Source organism: Pseudopodoces humilis, chromosome 1 (assembly GCF_049639895.1).
Source record: "Pseudopodoces humilis isolate 2021_Gansu_Grassland_sample_001 chromosome 1, ASM4963989v1, whole genome shotgun sequence".
In the NCBI taxonomy this organism is placed as follows: domain Eukaryota; kingdom Metazoa; phylum Chordata; class Aves; order Passeriformes; family Paridae; genus Pseudopodoces; species Pseudopodoces humilis.
In genome coordinates this window covers 108,553,990-108,570,729 of record NC_142200.1, presented here as the reverse complement: position 1 = coordinate 108,570,729, position 16,740 = coordinate 108,553,990, and the positions used below count along the sequence as shown (strand labels likewise).

General features: G+C 40.9%; 1 protein-coding gene across 2 annotated transcripts in view; it reads left to right on the top strand.

Moving 5' to 3' along the window:
• Positions 1-1,545: 1,545 nt before the first annotated feature.
• Positions 1,546-16,740, top strand: part of TMEM108 (transmembrane protein 108) — a 161,984-nt gene continuing 146,789 nt past the window's right edge. The window contains exons 1-2 of one of the 2 annotated variants that reach the window (XM_014248441.2): positions 1,546-1,628; positions 9,227-9,356. The gene's annotated coding sequence lies outside the window, so the exon portion shown is untranslated. Of the gene's footprint in view, positions 1,629-1,707; positions 1,738-9,226; positions 9,357-16,740 lie in introns of those variants that run through there. The other variant, XM_088059027.1, reaches the window with a different exon arrangement.

The window sequence follows — 16,740 nt, the reverse complement described above, 5'->3', positions numbered from 1 at the left end:
AGTTGTACTGTGATTGAAAACATAACTGCAGATGTTATTTGTTGGCGTATGACATAGATTCAGCCATTCATGCAGCAACTTGAAGGAAATATCGGGCAAAAGAAGAAATAGGAAGGGAAAGCCAGAAAAACACAACAGTGGTTGGTTTTGCACTAACAAAGTAAAATCTCACTGAATCCATCGTTTCAATGTTGGTGATATTTCACCAGCAGCAACGCTTTCTTTAATTGGAAGGAAGTATGCAAAGATTGTAAAGCCTGTTGAATGAAGTGCTGATGGGGAGATCTTGTTTTGGCCTTTCAGTGTTGAGAAGGGGCTTGTAAAAAAGATAAGAACAAAGTTTTTAATTGGGCCAGTTGTGATAGGACAAGGGGTAGTGGTTTTCATCTGAAAGAGGTGGGTTCAGAGGGTAGTAAAACACTGGCACAGGTTCCCCAGAGACGTACTGGACACCCCATTCCTGGTAACATTCAAGGACAGACTGGACAGAGCTTGGAACAACAACCTGATCTATTTGACGTTGTCCCTGCGCGTTGCAGGGGGGCTGGACTAAACGACTTTTAAAGGTCCTTTCCAACCCAAACCATTCTGTGATTGTTCTGTACATCAGAAGCTCTGTGTACTACTTTGCACTCTTAAGTCCTAAATTCCTGACACACAACATTTCCACTGAAGTAATAAGAAATAAAAAGTAAGATAGCCTACACTGTCAGAAGACAGATGTAGCAGGTTTGTATTGGATGATAATAAATATATAGCAATAGCAAACCTAAGGGAAAATGCGGTAACCGAAAAAGGTTGGGTTTTCCAGTCTATTCGTTCATATAGAAAAATACCGACCAATAATGATTGTGGCTAATGAGGGGAGAGGAAGGAAGGCTTAAAATTTTTAGGAAGCAGTAGTGCTTTGGGTAAGGAATTTAACTGGAAAAGGCGCTGCCACTGTTTTTAGATCTGCACTTCCGAGGCTCAGTTTCTCTTGGAGCTGCCACACCGATTCTCTACAGACGTTCCCTTGCCTGCGGGATAAATCCTAACTCATCAGCAGCAAATTTCCTCTGGAGGTCTCTTCCAGCCAGGCTCAAACCTGTAAGAGTTGCCCTGACGGCACACGAGCCCCGGTGTAAATGAGTGGTAAAACACCGCCAGAATGTCAAACAACCCACTGCTCGCAGCGGAAGGGGCTGTAAGGAGCGAACCTCTGTGGCAGCCACCTGTAATTTCACCGTAACGCCGTACTCCTGCCAACAGCTTCTGCCGCTCATTTAACCTTTCTAGCCCGGCCCCGCTAAACCCCGGGCTTCCCCCCTCGGCGCAATCACGGCTAACCCCCTCCTCCCAGCCCCGGAAAGACCCTGCCCCTCATCCCTGTGACAGCCGCTGCCGCAGCCGCCGCTCCTCATTTACATTCGCCGCCCGCGCCTCGCCCGCCGCCGACGCCCCGCGCCCCCGCGGCGGGGCCGCCGCCTCCCCCCCCCTGCCGCAGCCGGGGGCCCTGCCCCGGGGGGCCGGCCCGGCCGAGCCCCGCCCGCCGCCGGGCCAGCAGCAGCGGCAGCAGCAGCGGGTGCCGGTGGATGCCCGGCAGCAGCTCCAGCTCCAGGTCCAGCTCGCTCCGCAGCGCAGGGGAGGTGAGCGGGGCTCCGCCGGCGGGGCGGGGGCTGCGCGCTAAGGTTCGGCTGCACCAGCTCCGGAGCGAGGGTGCCAGAGGGATGGGGTGTGAGACGCGTTCGCATCTCGGTTTGTTTTCTTGTTCTTGTTTCGTGAGAGATGAAGTGTCAGCAGCCTGATGGTTTTTGCGCCCGTAGTTTAAAGAGCAGTGCGTTGTAACTGTTCTTCTGCAGCGTAGTGAGCTCGGTTACATGTGAATAAGCAGTTTCGGGGTAGGCACGTAGTGAAAATAGCGTGTGGTTTATATCCACTCTTTTCGAATGGGTGGGAGCTGCGAGGGAAGGTGACATTAGTATCTACCGTTGCATGAAAAGCATCGTATCTCGTGTAGAAGGCAGGATTTTAAATTTTTTTTGTTTTTCAAGCAGGAACTATCAGGTGCTTGTCAGGACCAGTTTGCAGAGATGCGTATTGGTGATGTACAGCTAAAGGCACGACACTGCTCCATATCAAAATGAACTGGGAGCCTGTGGCTTGTATGTTGTATTTAAAGTAGAACAGTGCCTGAAAGACGGCATCCTTTTTTAAAGATGTCTTGAAGTGTAACCACAGAAAAAGCCTGTTGTAGTAGTGATAGGCAGTTTACTAGAGACAGCCGTCATATATTTCTCTCATATAGTAGGAGGGGCCAGATGACTGGTTCAGCAAAATATTTTAAAGCATAGATTGCACAAATGGTTGTAACAGAGATAAAAAAAAAACAAAAAAACAACTATGGGTAAGTAATTAAGGATTGAACAGATTTATACAGGAAAAATTGGGAAGAAAATTGAACTCTGCAATGAATAAATGGCCATGCTTGTGCAACAGAACTACAAAATATATACTGTATCAGAGAAAATTCACCTGTCTCAACTGCAGAAAGCAGTGAGGCACTCAAGGTCTATGGAGAAAGTCCTTTATATGAAGAGGCTGCTGTGGAAAAAGCCACTAATTGCAGCAAGTAGGATCAGTTCCTCTTTATCCTATTGACAGTTTAATGTTTAAAAATGACCCTTTGACTGCCTGAGAAGGTAAATCAGCAGTGAGAATGTGCTTTTGATGAATGAGGGTGTCATTTTACACTTGGCCTTTATTATTTGGGGGGGGGTGTGGAGAGAGGGGAAAGTGTGCAAATCAGTAGATTAAGGAATGCAATTCAAAAGAAAAAAAAAATAAAGCAATCATTTTCTGCTGCTTTGCAGCACTACCTCTGGAAGGCAGATGCAACTGTTCAAATCTATGTTAAGTTCTGACTCTGATGTTTGCAGAGTGATTTTAACCAGGTAATTTGTAGGAATAGATAACAGTATAGTAACAGTGACACTATCTGTATCTGAAGATATTCTAGGTATTTAAAAACTTAACTAGACCTAGAAGTACACATGCAAGCAGCTGGCCATTGCTGACTATGCTGTTGTCCCAGAGTGACCTACTCCCCTCTAGTTTATGTCAGACTTACTGTAAGTCATAATCATAAAGTAATAACTTCATGCAGATGCAGTGAGATTATTATGCTAAATTTCTTACCAGCTATTCTGATTGTTGTGGACCACGTTAATCAACTGTGTGAACACCAGTTACTCCTTTAAAAAAAACAAATGTTACTTCTGAGGAATTGAAAACTGCAGAAACATCTTTAATCCTGTTAGAACTGATGGACTTTGTTCTATCCTTGCAAACTGGTGTTCCTTAGACTAATGCCAGGTATGGAATAGTTTGAACTTTTGTCTTTCCGCTGGGGAGATTAAAGAAAGAGAGAAGCCAATTACAAGTGTTACAATGGTAGAGATGCAATTATGTGATTGCACCCTGGATCTGCAGTTATAATAGCCTAATGCAGAATAAAACTAAACTCAAGGTTATTATTGACAAAATCTTTTATTTCTGCTAATAAAATGGATGTGTCAATATACTGCTGACATATCTGCAGTACTGTGCATACATTAAAGATATTTTATGTGTTGTCACTGCCTTTAAAAGTTTGAAAACACTGGGCAATCTTTCCTCTCCTGGCAACAGGAGGCAATATTCCTAAGTGCTTGTGCCGTAGCATCTGCTCTGGTGCTGCCTTCCATTGGAGGTCTTGCCATGGCTGAGTGTTGCCTTAGCAGATAAGCTGAATCAGCACAGATTGCATTTCTTCACAGCCTGCAGCTCCCCAAAGCAAGAGCTCAGCTAAGCCAAATCTCTCGGTGACCATGCAACAGACCTCAGTTGCATCAACAAAAACCAACCAACTCCTGCTCCAGTCTAGCTCATTGGATTATAGGCAGACCAGAAGTTTTGGCCATGCTGTAAATTGGATTAATCAATTGCCAGGTAAATAGAGGCAATTAATGTAATAAATTATAGTCTATATGTTTGCAAATAATTTATTCTTGTCAGAGTTAGTGGATCTGTATAGAAAACTTTCCCAGACTTTTTCCATTACATCATTGCTTGTGCAAAATATGAACTGGCATGCCTGGCTGTACTTACTAAACAACTAAATTAATAAGCAACATATGATTTTTTATAAATAGATACTAAATTTTTGCATCCAAAACTCAGCTGTGTTGTGGAACACAACTAAAGACAATATGGTGTCTACAACAGAGCTCCTTTGAGTGATAGGGAGACTATGATACTGAATATATTTAAGGCTTAAAATCAGTAGTAATTAAAGTGAACCAAAAATACTGTTCTTCCCTGAATTATTTCAAAGAAACCACTAGACACAGTTACTGTGGGGTAACTATGAGTGACTCATCTGGAGACATGTGCTGACCACAGTAAATATACAAAATATTGAAAGAATGAAAGTCTCAGTTAAGTTTTTAACTTAACATCCACAAAGAGAAAGCTTCATAATTAACTCTCTTGTCTGACTGAAGACTGAGTTACTCTTCAAAAGAAACAGGACTTAGCCTATGTTGCAACTTTGGATCTGCTTTGTAGTCTGTTATAAATAAATCTTTTCAGACTTTGAGTTTAAGATACTAGGACTCAGAATGGTGAGGTTAGAGGTGTTATCGGCAGATGATTAGTAACAGGAGTGTGGTACCTGTTGACATAAGGAGTGATGTGTGTAGGAAAGAATGACCTGTGTCTTGCTCCTGGCTGATGGAGTAAATGAATTACACAGAACACTTAGCTACCTCTTTGGACAAGAGCATGATACATCTCTGCTTGGTACTGAGTAATCCTTGCCTTGATGATGATATATGTAATCCATAGGTAAAACACTCACTGTGACCTTTGGTTTGCCGATATCATTCCCTGAAAGAAGTGCATGAGTTGGCATGCTTGCCAGTTTTCCTTTAAAAAGCTCTCTGGAGCTGGGTAAGGGTCCAACTTGTTCTTTATTATGGCAATGAATTGTCTATGCTTTCTCTTAATTCTTCTGCATCAGAAAAGCAGGTTTTATCCAGTGTGCTGGGAGGCTGAGGAAAAGATTTGCTAAAAATTACCTTGGCAGTCACCATTTGGGAGCATGATATAAAGAGCAAGACATAAATGTAATTTTACAAGTGGGTAATGCATGAAATGCTGGAAGTAGGAGTACAGATCTTGCTGCAGGCAGCAGTGACCACTGGAGCTTTTCTCCTAAGAAAAGCATAAAAGGAGCTGCATGATTCTTAGAGTAAGAAGCATCTCTAATATCTTAGTACATTTTCAAAGTAATTTCATCATCAGTCCATTCCATCTGTGAAGTGTGGAGACCTCAACTGAAATTCCTGTACCACTGTTCAGGATCAACTTCTTAATTTGGCCAGGTCAGTAGCATACTATGGTGAACCTGTTTTAAAAAAGAGTTAAGTAAATTTGGGAACAGAGCTCTGTTTACAGGATCATAGAATTGCTGAGGTTTCAGGGAGCTCTGGAGGTTGTGTAGCCAACCCTTTGCTCAAAACGTCTAGAGCAGGTTGCACAGGACTGTGTGCGGGCTGAGTTTTGAATGTCTCCAGTCTCTGGGGTTGGAGATTCCACTGCCTCTCTGTGTCACCTGTTTCTGTGTTGGACCAACATCACAGTAAGGGTTTTCTTCTGTTTAAATGTGGTTGCTTGCATTTTTGGTTATGCCTGTTTCATCCTGTTCTTTCAGTGAGTCCCTGAGAAGAGCTTGGCTTCATCTTCTTTGCTGTACCTTCTTTGTCACATGGGCATGCTCCTTGTCTCGGGTCAGCTTGTCCACTGAGAGTTCCAGGTCCTGCTCTACAAATCCATTTTGCTAGCCAGCTGCCTTCCAACCTCTGCTGGCACACAAGGAGAGAGAGGGCTAAACAGAAAGGTGGGAAGAAGAGAAAATGACAAAGAAAAAAGAGCAGGAGATGTGGTGGGAGGTGGGTGGGTGTGTGCAGAGGAATGCAGGCATCTGGAGACATTATGCTGGTTTACCTCAGCCCCATTATAGAGCTATTGAGGGAAGACCACATGTCAATCCACAAGTGCTTTTATACCTGGTAATTTAAGCAGGATTTAATGCATCCTGTTGTTATAAACAATGACATTAGTATGACTCAACAAGGATGTATGAGTTTTTTTCTCTGGGGTTGGTACACAGGCTTCCAGGGCAGCCAGGAATTTTCAATGGTCTTTGCAATGCCATAAACTGTGACGTAATAAGAGGTTTGGCTGGGCAGCTCACTGCCTTAGTAAGCTGTCTGTTAAGGCAGACTTTTCCAGAAATGGCCTTTCAGTAAAACATCGTGATGCCTAAAGGAACAACAATAGTTTTGTGACAAGCCACTAGTATGATACGTTAGTTGTGGCTGACATAGGTGAGAAAAGCCTTCTGTGGTCACTTATAGGATCACTAGCATTCCTATTTTAATCCAGTGGTAGTCTTCTAGAGTAGATGGTGCAGGACTACATTTAGGAGTCCTTTATGGTGGTTGTAAAAATGGAGGTTCTGCAATAAGGTAGATTCTGGTGTTTCATAACACATGTACACTGGAGCATAGAATTCCTTGGTGTTTGGAAATCACACAGGCATACTAGGAGTCTTTCTTAGCTCAGAAGTAGTTGCAGCTTTTCCTTATCATTATTCCACATCCACTGTGAACAGGTCACTCAAAGTCAATGGAGCAGTATCTGTCCACCCTTTGTACTTTTGTTTTTTCTTCCAGAAGATTGAAAATTGCCCAAGAAACATAAAATAGTTTTCCTTTTCAAAGTCACCAAAGGTATGATCCATGTGAACCATGCTAAGGTGTCAGAACAATGCCATCAAAATTCTCTTTACCTGCATCCAGGCACATGACAAGGCCTGGATGTCCCAGATGTCCTTTTTCTTAACCTGCTGCCTCTTTCTGCCGAGTCAAGTGGTCCCAGTCCATGTTTCAGTGAGGCTTCTCTTTGGCCCACCATTCAGAGAACAGCAGCTGCTCACTTCTGTCTGAACCCTGCTCTTGCAGGGTATTTTTTGCTCCTTAATGTTACAGGGAAACAGATTGATCACAAAAAGACTTGCTGGCTGCCTCTCCTGACCTACAAGTCCTGGTCCGTCCAACAGGTCTGAGATGGCAGGAGGGTTTCATGTGTTCAGACCAGATTTACTTATTTGAAGGTATTTGACATTATGTTTGATTTGTATTCTGAAAGAGTCACACAGTATTATGCCAAAATCCTAGCATTAGCATGGTGCAGCAATTGTAATATATAGTGGAATTTCAATGCAAGCTGCTTCCCCATGTCAGTCTCTGCATGCTCCACTGTCATGAAGAAGGTGGATTTTTTTTTTTCTAAGTCCAGAGAAGTCCAAAACCATGGGTTGAATACAAATATAGCCTGCAAATGTTCAGATAACCTGCACAGTGTGGTATTTTTTCCTAGCAGTTTGCATTGTGGTGCTTAATTTGCAACAGTGGGTGTTGTATTTTTTCCCCATGTTAGGTCATGACTGACATTTTATCCAGTTCTTCTGAAGGACAAACCTTTTACTTCACAGACACCAAGTCCTGAAACTTGTTGGAAATAAAAGGAGAACCTGCGTAATGTTATTATTTGGAGATTCAAAATCAAGGATTCTAGGGTAATTGTGTGGGACCTTTCAGATCTGAGATCTGTCCGCATCAAGGCAGAGACAGATGCTTTAAAACATGTCTCAGGATTGCAGTTTTTTCTGGCTCCAAGAATTTTAGGTTTGAATAGCAATCAAACCAGATGTAACGTGTGCCATCAGTGTGTGACATGCAGGGATGGGGAAGCTTTGTGTGCCATCCTTCATGGTGAGAATTTACATCAGGATGTAAGGCTACAAGTGGTTCATAAGTGTCACCAGTTATGATTTTTGGGCATTCTGACTGAAGTGAGTTAATTTTCAATTTTCCATAATTAAAAAGGGAGGGAGAGAGTGGGCTACAGAGGATATGTATGCTACAAACCACATATACACAAAGCTATACTAACCTTTGAAATACTCATAAACAATTTCTGTGGAGATCACGGTCTGTTTTTAAGCAGCAGGAGCCAAATGGAAAGCAGCAAATATGCATTCCCTTTTCTGTGCTGTGGTGCTGGAGCCAGGAGTGTCTGGTGAAATCTCATAATGAAACAGTTGTTTGAGCAGTTGAATACAGCTCAGCAAAGCAGCTCTTGAACTAACACAGGCTGCTTGTCTGCCAGTAAACAGATAATTACACTCGGTTGTTTAACTGAACTTTCATGAAAACTGCAATATGGTTTTTGTAAAATCCACCATGACAATGTGTTCTGCTTGTGGATCCTGCATATAAGGATCAAGATATTGGGATGGGGTGTCAGCTACAGAGGTAATGCTCTATATGCTGAACAACCTGCAGTGGGGAGTCAAGCATCTATAAGTGACTCCCTGATAGCTTTCATAGAGGAAAACTATACCGTATAAGCAGAGAAGCTGCTGCTTGGCTTCCACAGGTCCTTTTGTTTCAAATGACCAAATTTAGATACCTGGAAGGCACTGCAGCTCTGGATATGTTTGAGGAATGTCACTGAGATTGCTTGAGTAGTTAAAAAAAAATAAAAAAAATCTATGACTGAATTTTTCTTATGTCCCACTAATTAATTTTGTTCCTGAAAACCACTGAACAATGTCCAGGGACACTTTTTGGGAAGGTTTTTTCTTTATTATTACCTTGATTGCTGAATATAAATCTTGGCCACTCTGTCAACCTCCAGTTTCTCAGATCAGAAGCGTTCTTATTCTGAAACTAGTATTTAAATTGAATTTAGTCTCTTTCCACAAGACTCAACCTTTAACAGATAAATTAACAAAGAAAATGAGAATTCAGAGATGCAAGCTGTGCCATGTTTTTTTGTTAAGTGTTTGAATTTCATAAAATTAGGAGCATGTTGTGAAATCTGTAGGATATGCACATATGGAAGGTGACAGTCTGGAAAGTCTGAATCTGCAAAGAAATCCTAAAGAGTCTTTTACTTATACTCCCAAAAATCAATAACCTACAGAAACAATGTGGTCTGTAATCCATTACACTGAAAGCTCTGGAGAGCAATAGGAGCCACATGGCACAGTGCCACATGTATTTAAATTGAATGTCTTATAAAATGAGATGAATAAACATCTTGGAATAACACTCCCACTTCTGTAAATTTGCAGGTTGCACCAGCTGGCAGATAAAAAATAAGAAAGCAAGAACCTGGAAGAGTTTTGAGCACCAGGAAGGTCTGAACCAATGGACTGTATGGATATAGATATGTTTGAAGGCATCTGCTCTTCCCATTACAAGGTAAGGCACAAATGGATTTCTCTGCTGGTTTGTGTCTCTTCATTGCAGTGCAACTCCCTTTTGTGCCACTGCACAAGATAATAGTGGAAGTGTTCTCCAAAGCTTGTTCAGCCTAGTGGCTGACTGCTACTAACTATGGCCAGTTATTAATAACATAAATGGATGATATGCAGACCCAAAAAAGCCTGAAGTTTCAAAAGCCAATGATAAATTTGGATCCTCAGGGCCTGTAAAATTTGAAGTTTTATTATATGAAGTATCTGTTCAGATTTCTCTACAGGTTGTCTATTTTTAACATGTGCTAATAGAAGACCTTCCTGCTCACCTAAGGCATCTTTTTTATGTGCTTATTAATTACTGTAGATTGAAGTAGACTTGAAACCTGTACATAGTGTAGCAGCTGATCAGGAGAAAAGGTCACTAAACTCAATGCCAGAAAATGTCTCTGTCTGGAGATGCCAGTTGTGCTATTTTCTTTGTATAGTTTCAGTGTTTCACTTTCTGGATTATTACATGGTTTAAAACATGCTTAATTTTCCTTTTTTTTCCCCCCTACCAGTAAAAAGAATGACTTATTGGTCTAAGCTGAAGGTGGTGGAGAGCTTGATAGATTTGCTGGATATCTTTTGTCTGATGCCCAGATATACTTTCACTTACTCTGAATGTTTACTGAGTTGTTTTTAGGGAAAAAACACAGTACAAAACACAGATTTTCAAAAAGCGACTTGAAACTGGTAGAAACACTTGAGAAATACATGAACTGAACTTGTTTTAAAGTAAAATTTCTCATTTTTGAGATGATGTAGCTCTGCATGTTTGGGGAGCGGATATGTGGGACTTCTTCATATTTTAACAATTTGGATCAACCCAAGTTTGCTACAAAGCAAATGCAAAACCATAGCAGCTCTGTGTTACTCAGGGGCTCAAATCAGGCAGCTGAGCAGTTGGAAAAAGAGGCAGGTGCATCTGGGCTTAGCTGATCTCTGCTTTAACCCACAGAGGCGGAAGAGAGGACATTCAGCTCTAGTCAGTGCAACAACTAATTTCTCCATTTTCACCAGCCAGTGTTAAATGATAAGGGAACAATCCTGTGCAGTGCACTTCCATTGCTTCTATCCTATACAGATATGCCCACCAGTGTTACCAGTCTGCCATTTCCACAAGTGTGAGATAACCAGTCTCCTCCTTTTGTGGAAGAACTAAATTGGAGAGGTGGGGAATGTAACAGACTGTGGCACTGCCTCCTGTAGATATTGGGGGGGCTCCCTTACATGCTGAAATAACAGGAATGTCATGTATAAAGTATTCAGAAAATGCAAAGATAAGCAATAGCAAATACAACTTAAAAGGAAAAACACATCCAAACTCTCAAGTACTTGAGACGTTCCAGTAATTTTCCACAACTCTTGTTAGGAAGGAATGTACAGAGATCATAAAAAATCTGTAGGATCTAGTCTAGATAGCAGACACTTCTCTAGAGAGTTTTATTTCCTCTACCAGATAGGTGTGTAACCCCTGGTGTCCACACTCAGGTGGCCCAGTGGAATCTGTATTGCCACCAGTTGTTGCCAGCTCCCACAAATATACATTCCTGTCTGTGCTTTCTTGTTTGAACACCTTTACACAAGGTGTATGCAGGGGGGGCGGGGAATGACAGCTTTGGTTCTGCATATGTGAAGGGACAATGCCATTTCCTGTGCCACCTTGGCTGCTTTAGTCATGTCCTTTTCTGGATCAGAGCTTCTGGGTTTGTGCTTCTTGGCACAGCAGGGAGCCCAGCCTTGGACAGGGCCTCTGGCTGTTGCGTGGCAAGTAATCCTTCCAAATAGGATTTGCATTCTTGCAGCAGCCGTTCTGGGGATAGAGAGTGAATACATGGAGGCAAATTGTGCTTACTCAGACATAGCTCAAGCCCAGCCATTCAGAACACCAGTCGATGACAGAGTTGCACACAAATTGAGTATCTGAAAAGAACTTGTACTAGTGGCTAACAAAAATGTACAGGGTCAGAGTATTCTGCAGTGTCCTAGTTAACTGGATTTATTGGTGCTGCTTCACAGCAGAAATGTTGTTAGAGCCCCAGAGCTGCTTTGTTACTTTTCATTTGCCAAAGGCTGTCGTCCCTGCAGTGTTGCTGTGTGGAAATGTGAGCTTGCAACTCAGCTACCTCTGTGGACGGTCTTGGTCTTCACCTAAAACTTCATTGCTCTTTCAGTGCTGTGCACTTCTTGTTTTTAAAGCATCTGAGATGATCTACTATAGTGACTCCCAGATTGGTATTATTATATGTAGTATAGTTTATATAGTGTATGTTGCATAGTGATTCTTGATGATAGCCTGCAGCTGCTGGATAGAATAAATAACTGGAGGTAATAGTGGCTTAAATCAAAGCCAGGGTTTGAATTCCTGAGCTTTTAAATTGTGGTTTATTTGTGGGCATTATTCTTGTTGGCCGTTTGGCTGTGTTTATCTGGTTTTTGGCTGAGAAATTATTGAAACACCAAACAAAGTTTAGGAACTGAAGGAGAAAACAACCTTCTGGTTTATACCCAGCACGGATATTCCAATATTACGAGAAGCTATATGAGTTTCAGTTAATATTCATTTCATGAAAATGAAAGCCTGAAAACCTCTGAAAACTCCTAGATTAGAAAAGTTAAAAACTGAAAAAACATTTTCTTCAACTCATCCAAATATTTTATAGCTCATTTTGTTGTGGGTTTTTTGTTTGTTTGTTTCCTTTGTAGAGCATAAGGATGTGTTTTTCCTCCATATTGAAGAACTGGTCATTTTTAATTGAAACATTTATTTTTAAACTAAGGATAGCTAAATCAAAATGAGTTCACTTTGCTAGGAGTTTGCAGTCTAGTGAGACTTCCTTATATTTAAATTTAAAAAAAAAAATCTTTTGCTAATGACTTAGTCCTGTCTTTTTCCTTTCTGGTGTACTGAATATTATGTTCCTTTTATTGATCACTTTTCTAGTAGTGCTAAGGCACCCCAGGCCTTGATGAGGCCTCAGTTGTTCTGCATACTGTGTTGGGTCCCACATAAACTGCAAATGCATCTTTCTGCAAAAGGTATATGATCAAAGAGGTGAGAAAGATTAGATGGGTATGACCCAGGAGCATAGGGACAGTAAGACATTTTTGAACAGCATGGTAAGCAGTGCCTTCAGGAACCTGCAGGCAGCCATTTACATATACAGCTCTGTAGCCTTGAGGTGATGGTGTTTTAAGGTGGTGGAGAACCAAGGCATTTCATCCATTCAGGTGGGGAAGGATCCGAAGAATTGCACATCGTGTCACTATAGTACTCCCTCTATGCTGATTTCATTTGAATAAGAGCAGTTTGATTTAAATCAGCTTGGAAATGGGAGCAGGTTTTTGGCAATGGGGGGAAGCCTTTTCCTTTTGGAAGTGAATGTGACATATAGCTTGCCTGTCCTACTGTGTAATTTGTCCTGACATTTGCTGGCACAATAAGTTCTTACTAACTGCAGTGACATTTGCCCCGTGTGACATAATTCGGAACACTTTTCATAATACTTCCACTTGAACTGAAAGCAGCCAAACTGTCTTTTTGAATTTCAGCCCTCTTGATCCCTTTTCCCCAGTGATAAGTTCTGCCTTGCAGTGTTTCCCAGTGCTGCCTGAAGTAAAAAGATGAGATAGCAGCTAGCAACGCCAGGTTTTTCCCTCAAGAGCATGCTAGAAGTCACTGATCCTTTGCGAGCTACATCCTGAAGGAGCTAGCTTCATAAGTCAGCCCTTACAAAGCAGACATTAAGATGCAGAAATAAAAGCAGAGCCTCCTAATAATCAGGTCTGTTTGTTCTTGCTTCTACTACTACTAACACTGGTCACTAGTAACAGAATATTGTATTCAAAATCTGTCAAAAGCAAAATTAAATGAACAAAGATCACAGTCTAAACTCACAAAAAGCCTTTTTTTGGTTTTGATGGGGAATTGTTTCAACTTTGTTTTTAATTTGTTTCCAAATGGAAAGAATTCAGCATTCTTTAGTAAAGAATACTAAACACTTGTTGCTTATTCATTTATTCAAGAAACATGTGAGATGCAGCAGCTACTTCTTTGATGATTAGGTGGAAAATAAAGTTGTTTTGATAGCGTTTTGTTCATGTTGATGACACTGAATATACACAATTCACTCCACTTGATGATCTGGCCCTGACAAGTTTGATTACTATTTCTAAGAGTAAATGACAGTGTATCTTTCAGGGCAGTAGACAGTGGGAAAGAAAAATCTCTTGGGTACAGTTAAATGTTGTCAAGTGTGGTGGGTAATTCACCAGTAAGTGGAGTAAGTTTGGCATTATGGTCCTTGTTCAGTATCTGGTATGGAAAATTAAACTGGTGTACTGTGTAAAATCAGGCTGTGAAATCTGATAAAAAGATAAACTATCTATGAGCCTAATCTGGCTGTGCAGGATGTCATAGTCCTCTGGTTTCTCACCAAGCATAGAAATGAAAGCTGGGAGACTTTTAGGTATTTAATTACTCAGCCTCTGGTTCCTTGCAATCCATAATGAGCCATAGTTTTGAGGACAACCTTGTATCAGCTCTGTGGGGTGGGGAAATGCCCTTATCCCACCGCCCCCCCCATACAGATGGCCACCGAGATTAGCCCAGGATCATGCAAAGCAAAGAACTAAATTCTACTTCTAAAACTAAGCACCAGACCTGGCTATGCTCTTACATCCGTGGGCTGATCTTTCTGCAGAATGACTGGGCCGTACCACACCTGTCCTCAGGTTCAGGAGGTAAATTTCAGCTGTGCATTTCTAGGTCAGATTTAAAGTGAGTAAAAAGGTCACACTTCAACTCTTTGCTCTTCAGGAAGAGACCTGAAAATAGTAAATGGAGTACAGAGAGCTACAGAAATTCAAGAGAGACTCAGTTTTCAAGAAGCAGGCCACACTGAACTTTTAAATTCTAATCTGTCTGCAAAGGTGAAATTGCAGCTGAGATAACATCACTTTGTGCTAAAGAGGTCCCTATAAATGAAGATCCTCATACAAGAAATTAAATCAGTATAGAAAATCTATACAAGATGACTTGTATATTTGTTTTTGTATCTGTGCTATTAACTGCATGTTAGACTACTAGAAGTGAATCTTTAAAACATCTATTCGTGATTTGACCTTTTCTTTTTTTAATTTTTCTTTTGTTTTTTATTCCTCCCTACATGCATGTGGGGATTGCTTAGATTTAGATAGATCTTAAACTGCTTAAAAGCAAGCCTTTGCGAAAACAAATGCAAAGTAACATTCTTTTTAAAAACCTGTCTTTTGGCATTTAGTGTGCCAACAGCAGTGCTAAGAAGTCAAGGAAATGCCTGCAAGTAGGAAGGCAGAAGCACATCAAGTGAAGTTTCACAAGTGCAAGCCAGCATCCTGTTTTGCAGCTAGTTGGGGATGTTTATGGCTGTGAAAAGCTTGCTGACTGCCGAGTTGTTGAATCAAAGTGCTTAAAAAGCCAGGAAGGATTGTGACTTCCAAATGTTTTGTAAAATCCTGTTTCCAAGCATTTCAGTGTGGGATTCAAAGTTAAACTGTTGGCTTCTTTCTAAATGTGTACAGGCTTGGGAAACTGATATATATGGCAGACTATGTCAGAAGGAGGCAGAGTGGTGGTGTTTTGCTAGAAAATGAGAAAAAAGATGATCTGAACATAGTCTTAACTGCAGGTTCTTTTTGCATGGCTTTAGCTAATTTCCTAATTATTCACCTTAAATCTTTCCTTTGGTTGAAAGGAGTAATAGCTTGACTTTGGGAATGAATTGAGGTGGTGGAAATACACGTGCAGTTGCTGAAGCTCCAGATTGTTAAAAACTCAGACTGCTGGTATTATACAACTTTGGTCTCGTTTGAACAGCATGATCAGCAGAAAGCATTGTCTAGGCATCCTAGTGAACTACCAAATAAGTATTTAATTCCCAAAATCCTCTATTGTGGTTGTCTTTTGTATGCATCAATGTCATAACTCATGTTCTCTCTTACAGCTATTCAAAGAAAAGGTTGGTGCTTTTTTTAAAGTTATGTTCTTTGTCCTAATCCTTTTTTTGGAATACGATGAAGAATTGCACGCTTTGCTCATTTACCTGCATCCACTGCTAACTTTCCTTGCTCAGCTTAGTCAAATTTTGGAGGTAGGATATGTTGTCTATAAACCTCAGGTAATTCAGCTGCTCTGCCTTTTATGCTGAATCTTTTTTAATTTTCCACATCATTGTCCAGAAGAGACTTTCAAAGCTAAGAATGACTTCAGAGAGTCACCTTGTTCTCTTCTTTCTAATTTGGTCTTATTAGCTGCTCATGCCTTACCTTATGGTAAAGGCAACTCCAGAAATGGTGCATGTGAAGTCTTATTCTCAGAGCTTTTCTTTAAATTGAAAGATGTTCTACCTATCACAATAAAGATGCTAATTTGCAATTTTTTCTTTCTCTTTTGAAATGGCATCTTCATGCCCTTGAGTATAATCTCTCTTAACATGATGTCTTAGGCAGACAATGTTTATTTTATTTCCTGATTCTGTCACACAACCTAATAGCATTCAGAAGGGAAGCTGTCAGGTACCAATTGGCAGGAACCACCACACTTTCATTTTGTACTTTCTTTGGCAATTTAATAATACTGTATTTTTCAGTTTTTTGTTTCCCAGTAGTAGTTTGCATCGTTCTTCATCATTCATCATTTATGTCTTGCCTTGAGTTTCCCCTTTTGGAGGATGTGATGTTTTTCTTCCTTCCCTTTAGGCTGTTGAAATTCTTTCATCTTCCTGCACCTTTCCAGGTTAATTTTAGTTGTCTGCTTACTGGTGATCAATCTGTTTTTATCCAGCTTTACACTAAGTGGAATCTTCTTTGTGTTTCCCTCCTGGGACTGTCTCATCCCTTGAACTTTTGCTCTGTGGAAAAGTAGAAATATTGTGCTTCTCAATCACAAAAATATCAAACACATTTTCATGATAGTAGGTAGCTTTTTTTGTGTCTTACCTAAATGCATATCAAATAGATTTACATGGTGTCTCAGTCTAATGCTAGCATTGCTATAGTCCTGTGCTAAACTTACTAGGCGTTGCTAACATAGTGTCTGTCTCTTGCAGCATCAATGGTATGTGTGTGTGTGTGTATATATACATCTATCTATCTATCTATCTATCTGTATATCTGTCTAGCTATCTGTCTATCTGTCTGTCTATCTGTCTATCTGTCTATCTATCTATCTATGAAACCTGTGCTTTGTGCTCTTCACACACTTGTATAAAACTTCCCAGTGACTGTCGGTGGGTATCTGCTGAGTTTCCCGTCTTGTTCCATCCAGAATCTTTTCTAATTTAATGTTGCTGCTCTCATGATTC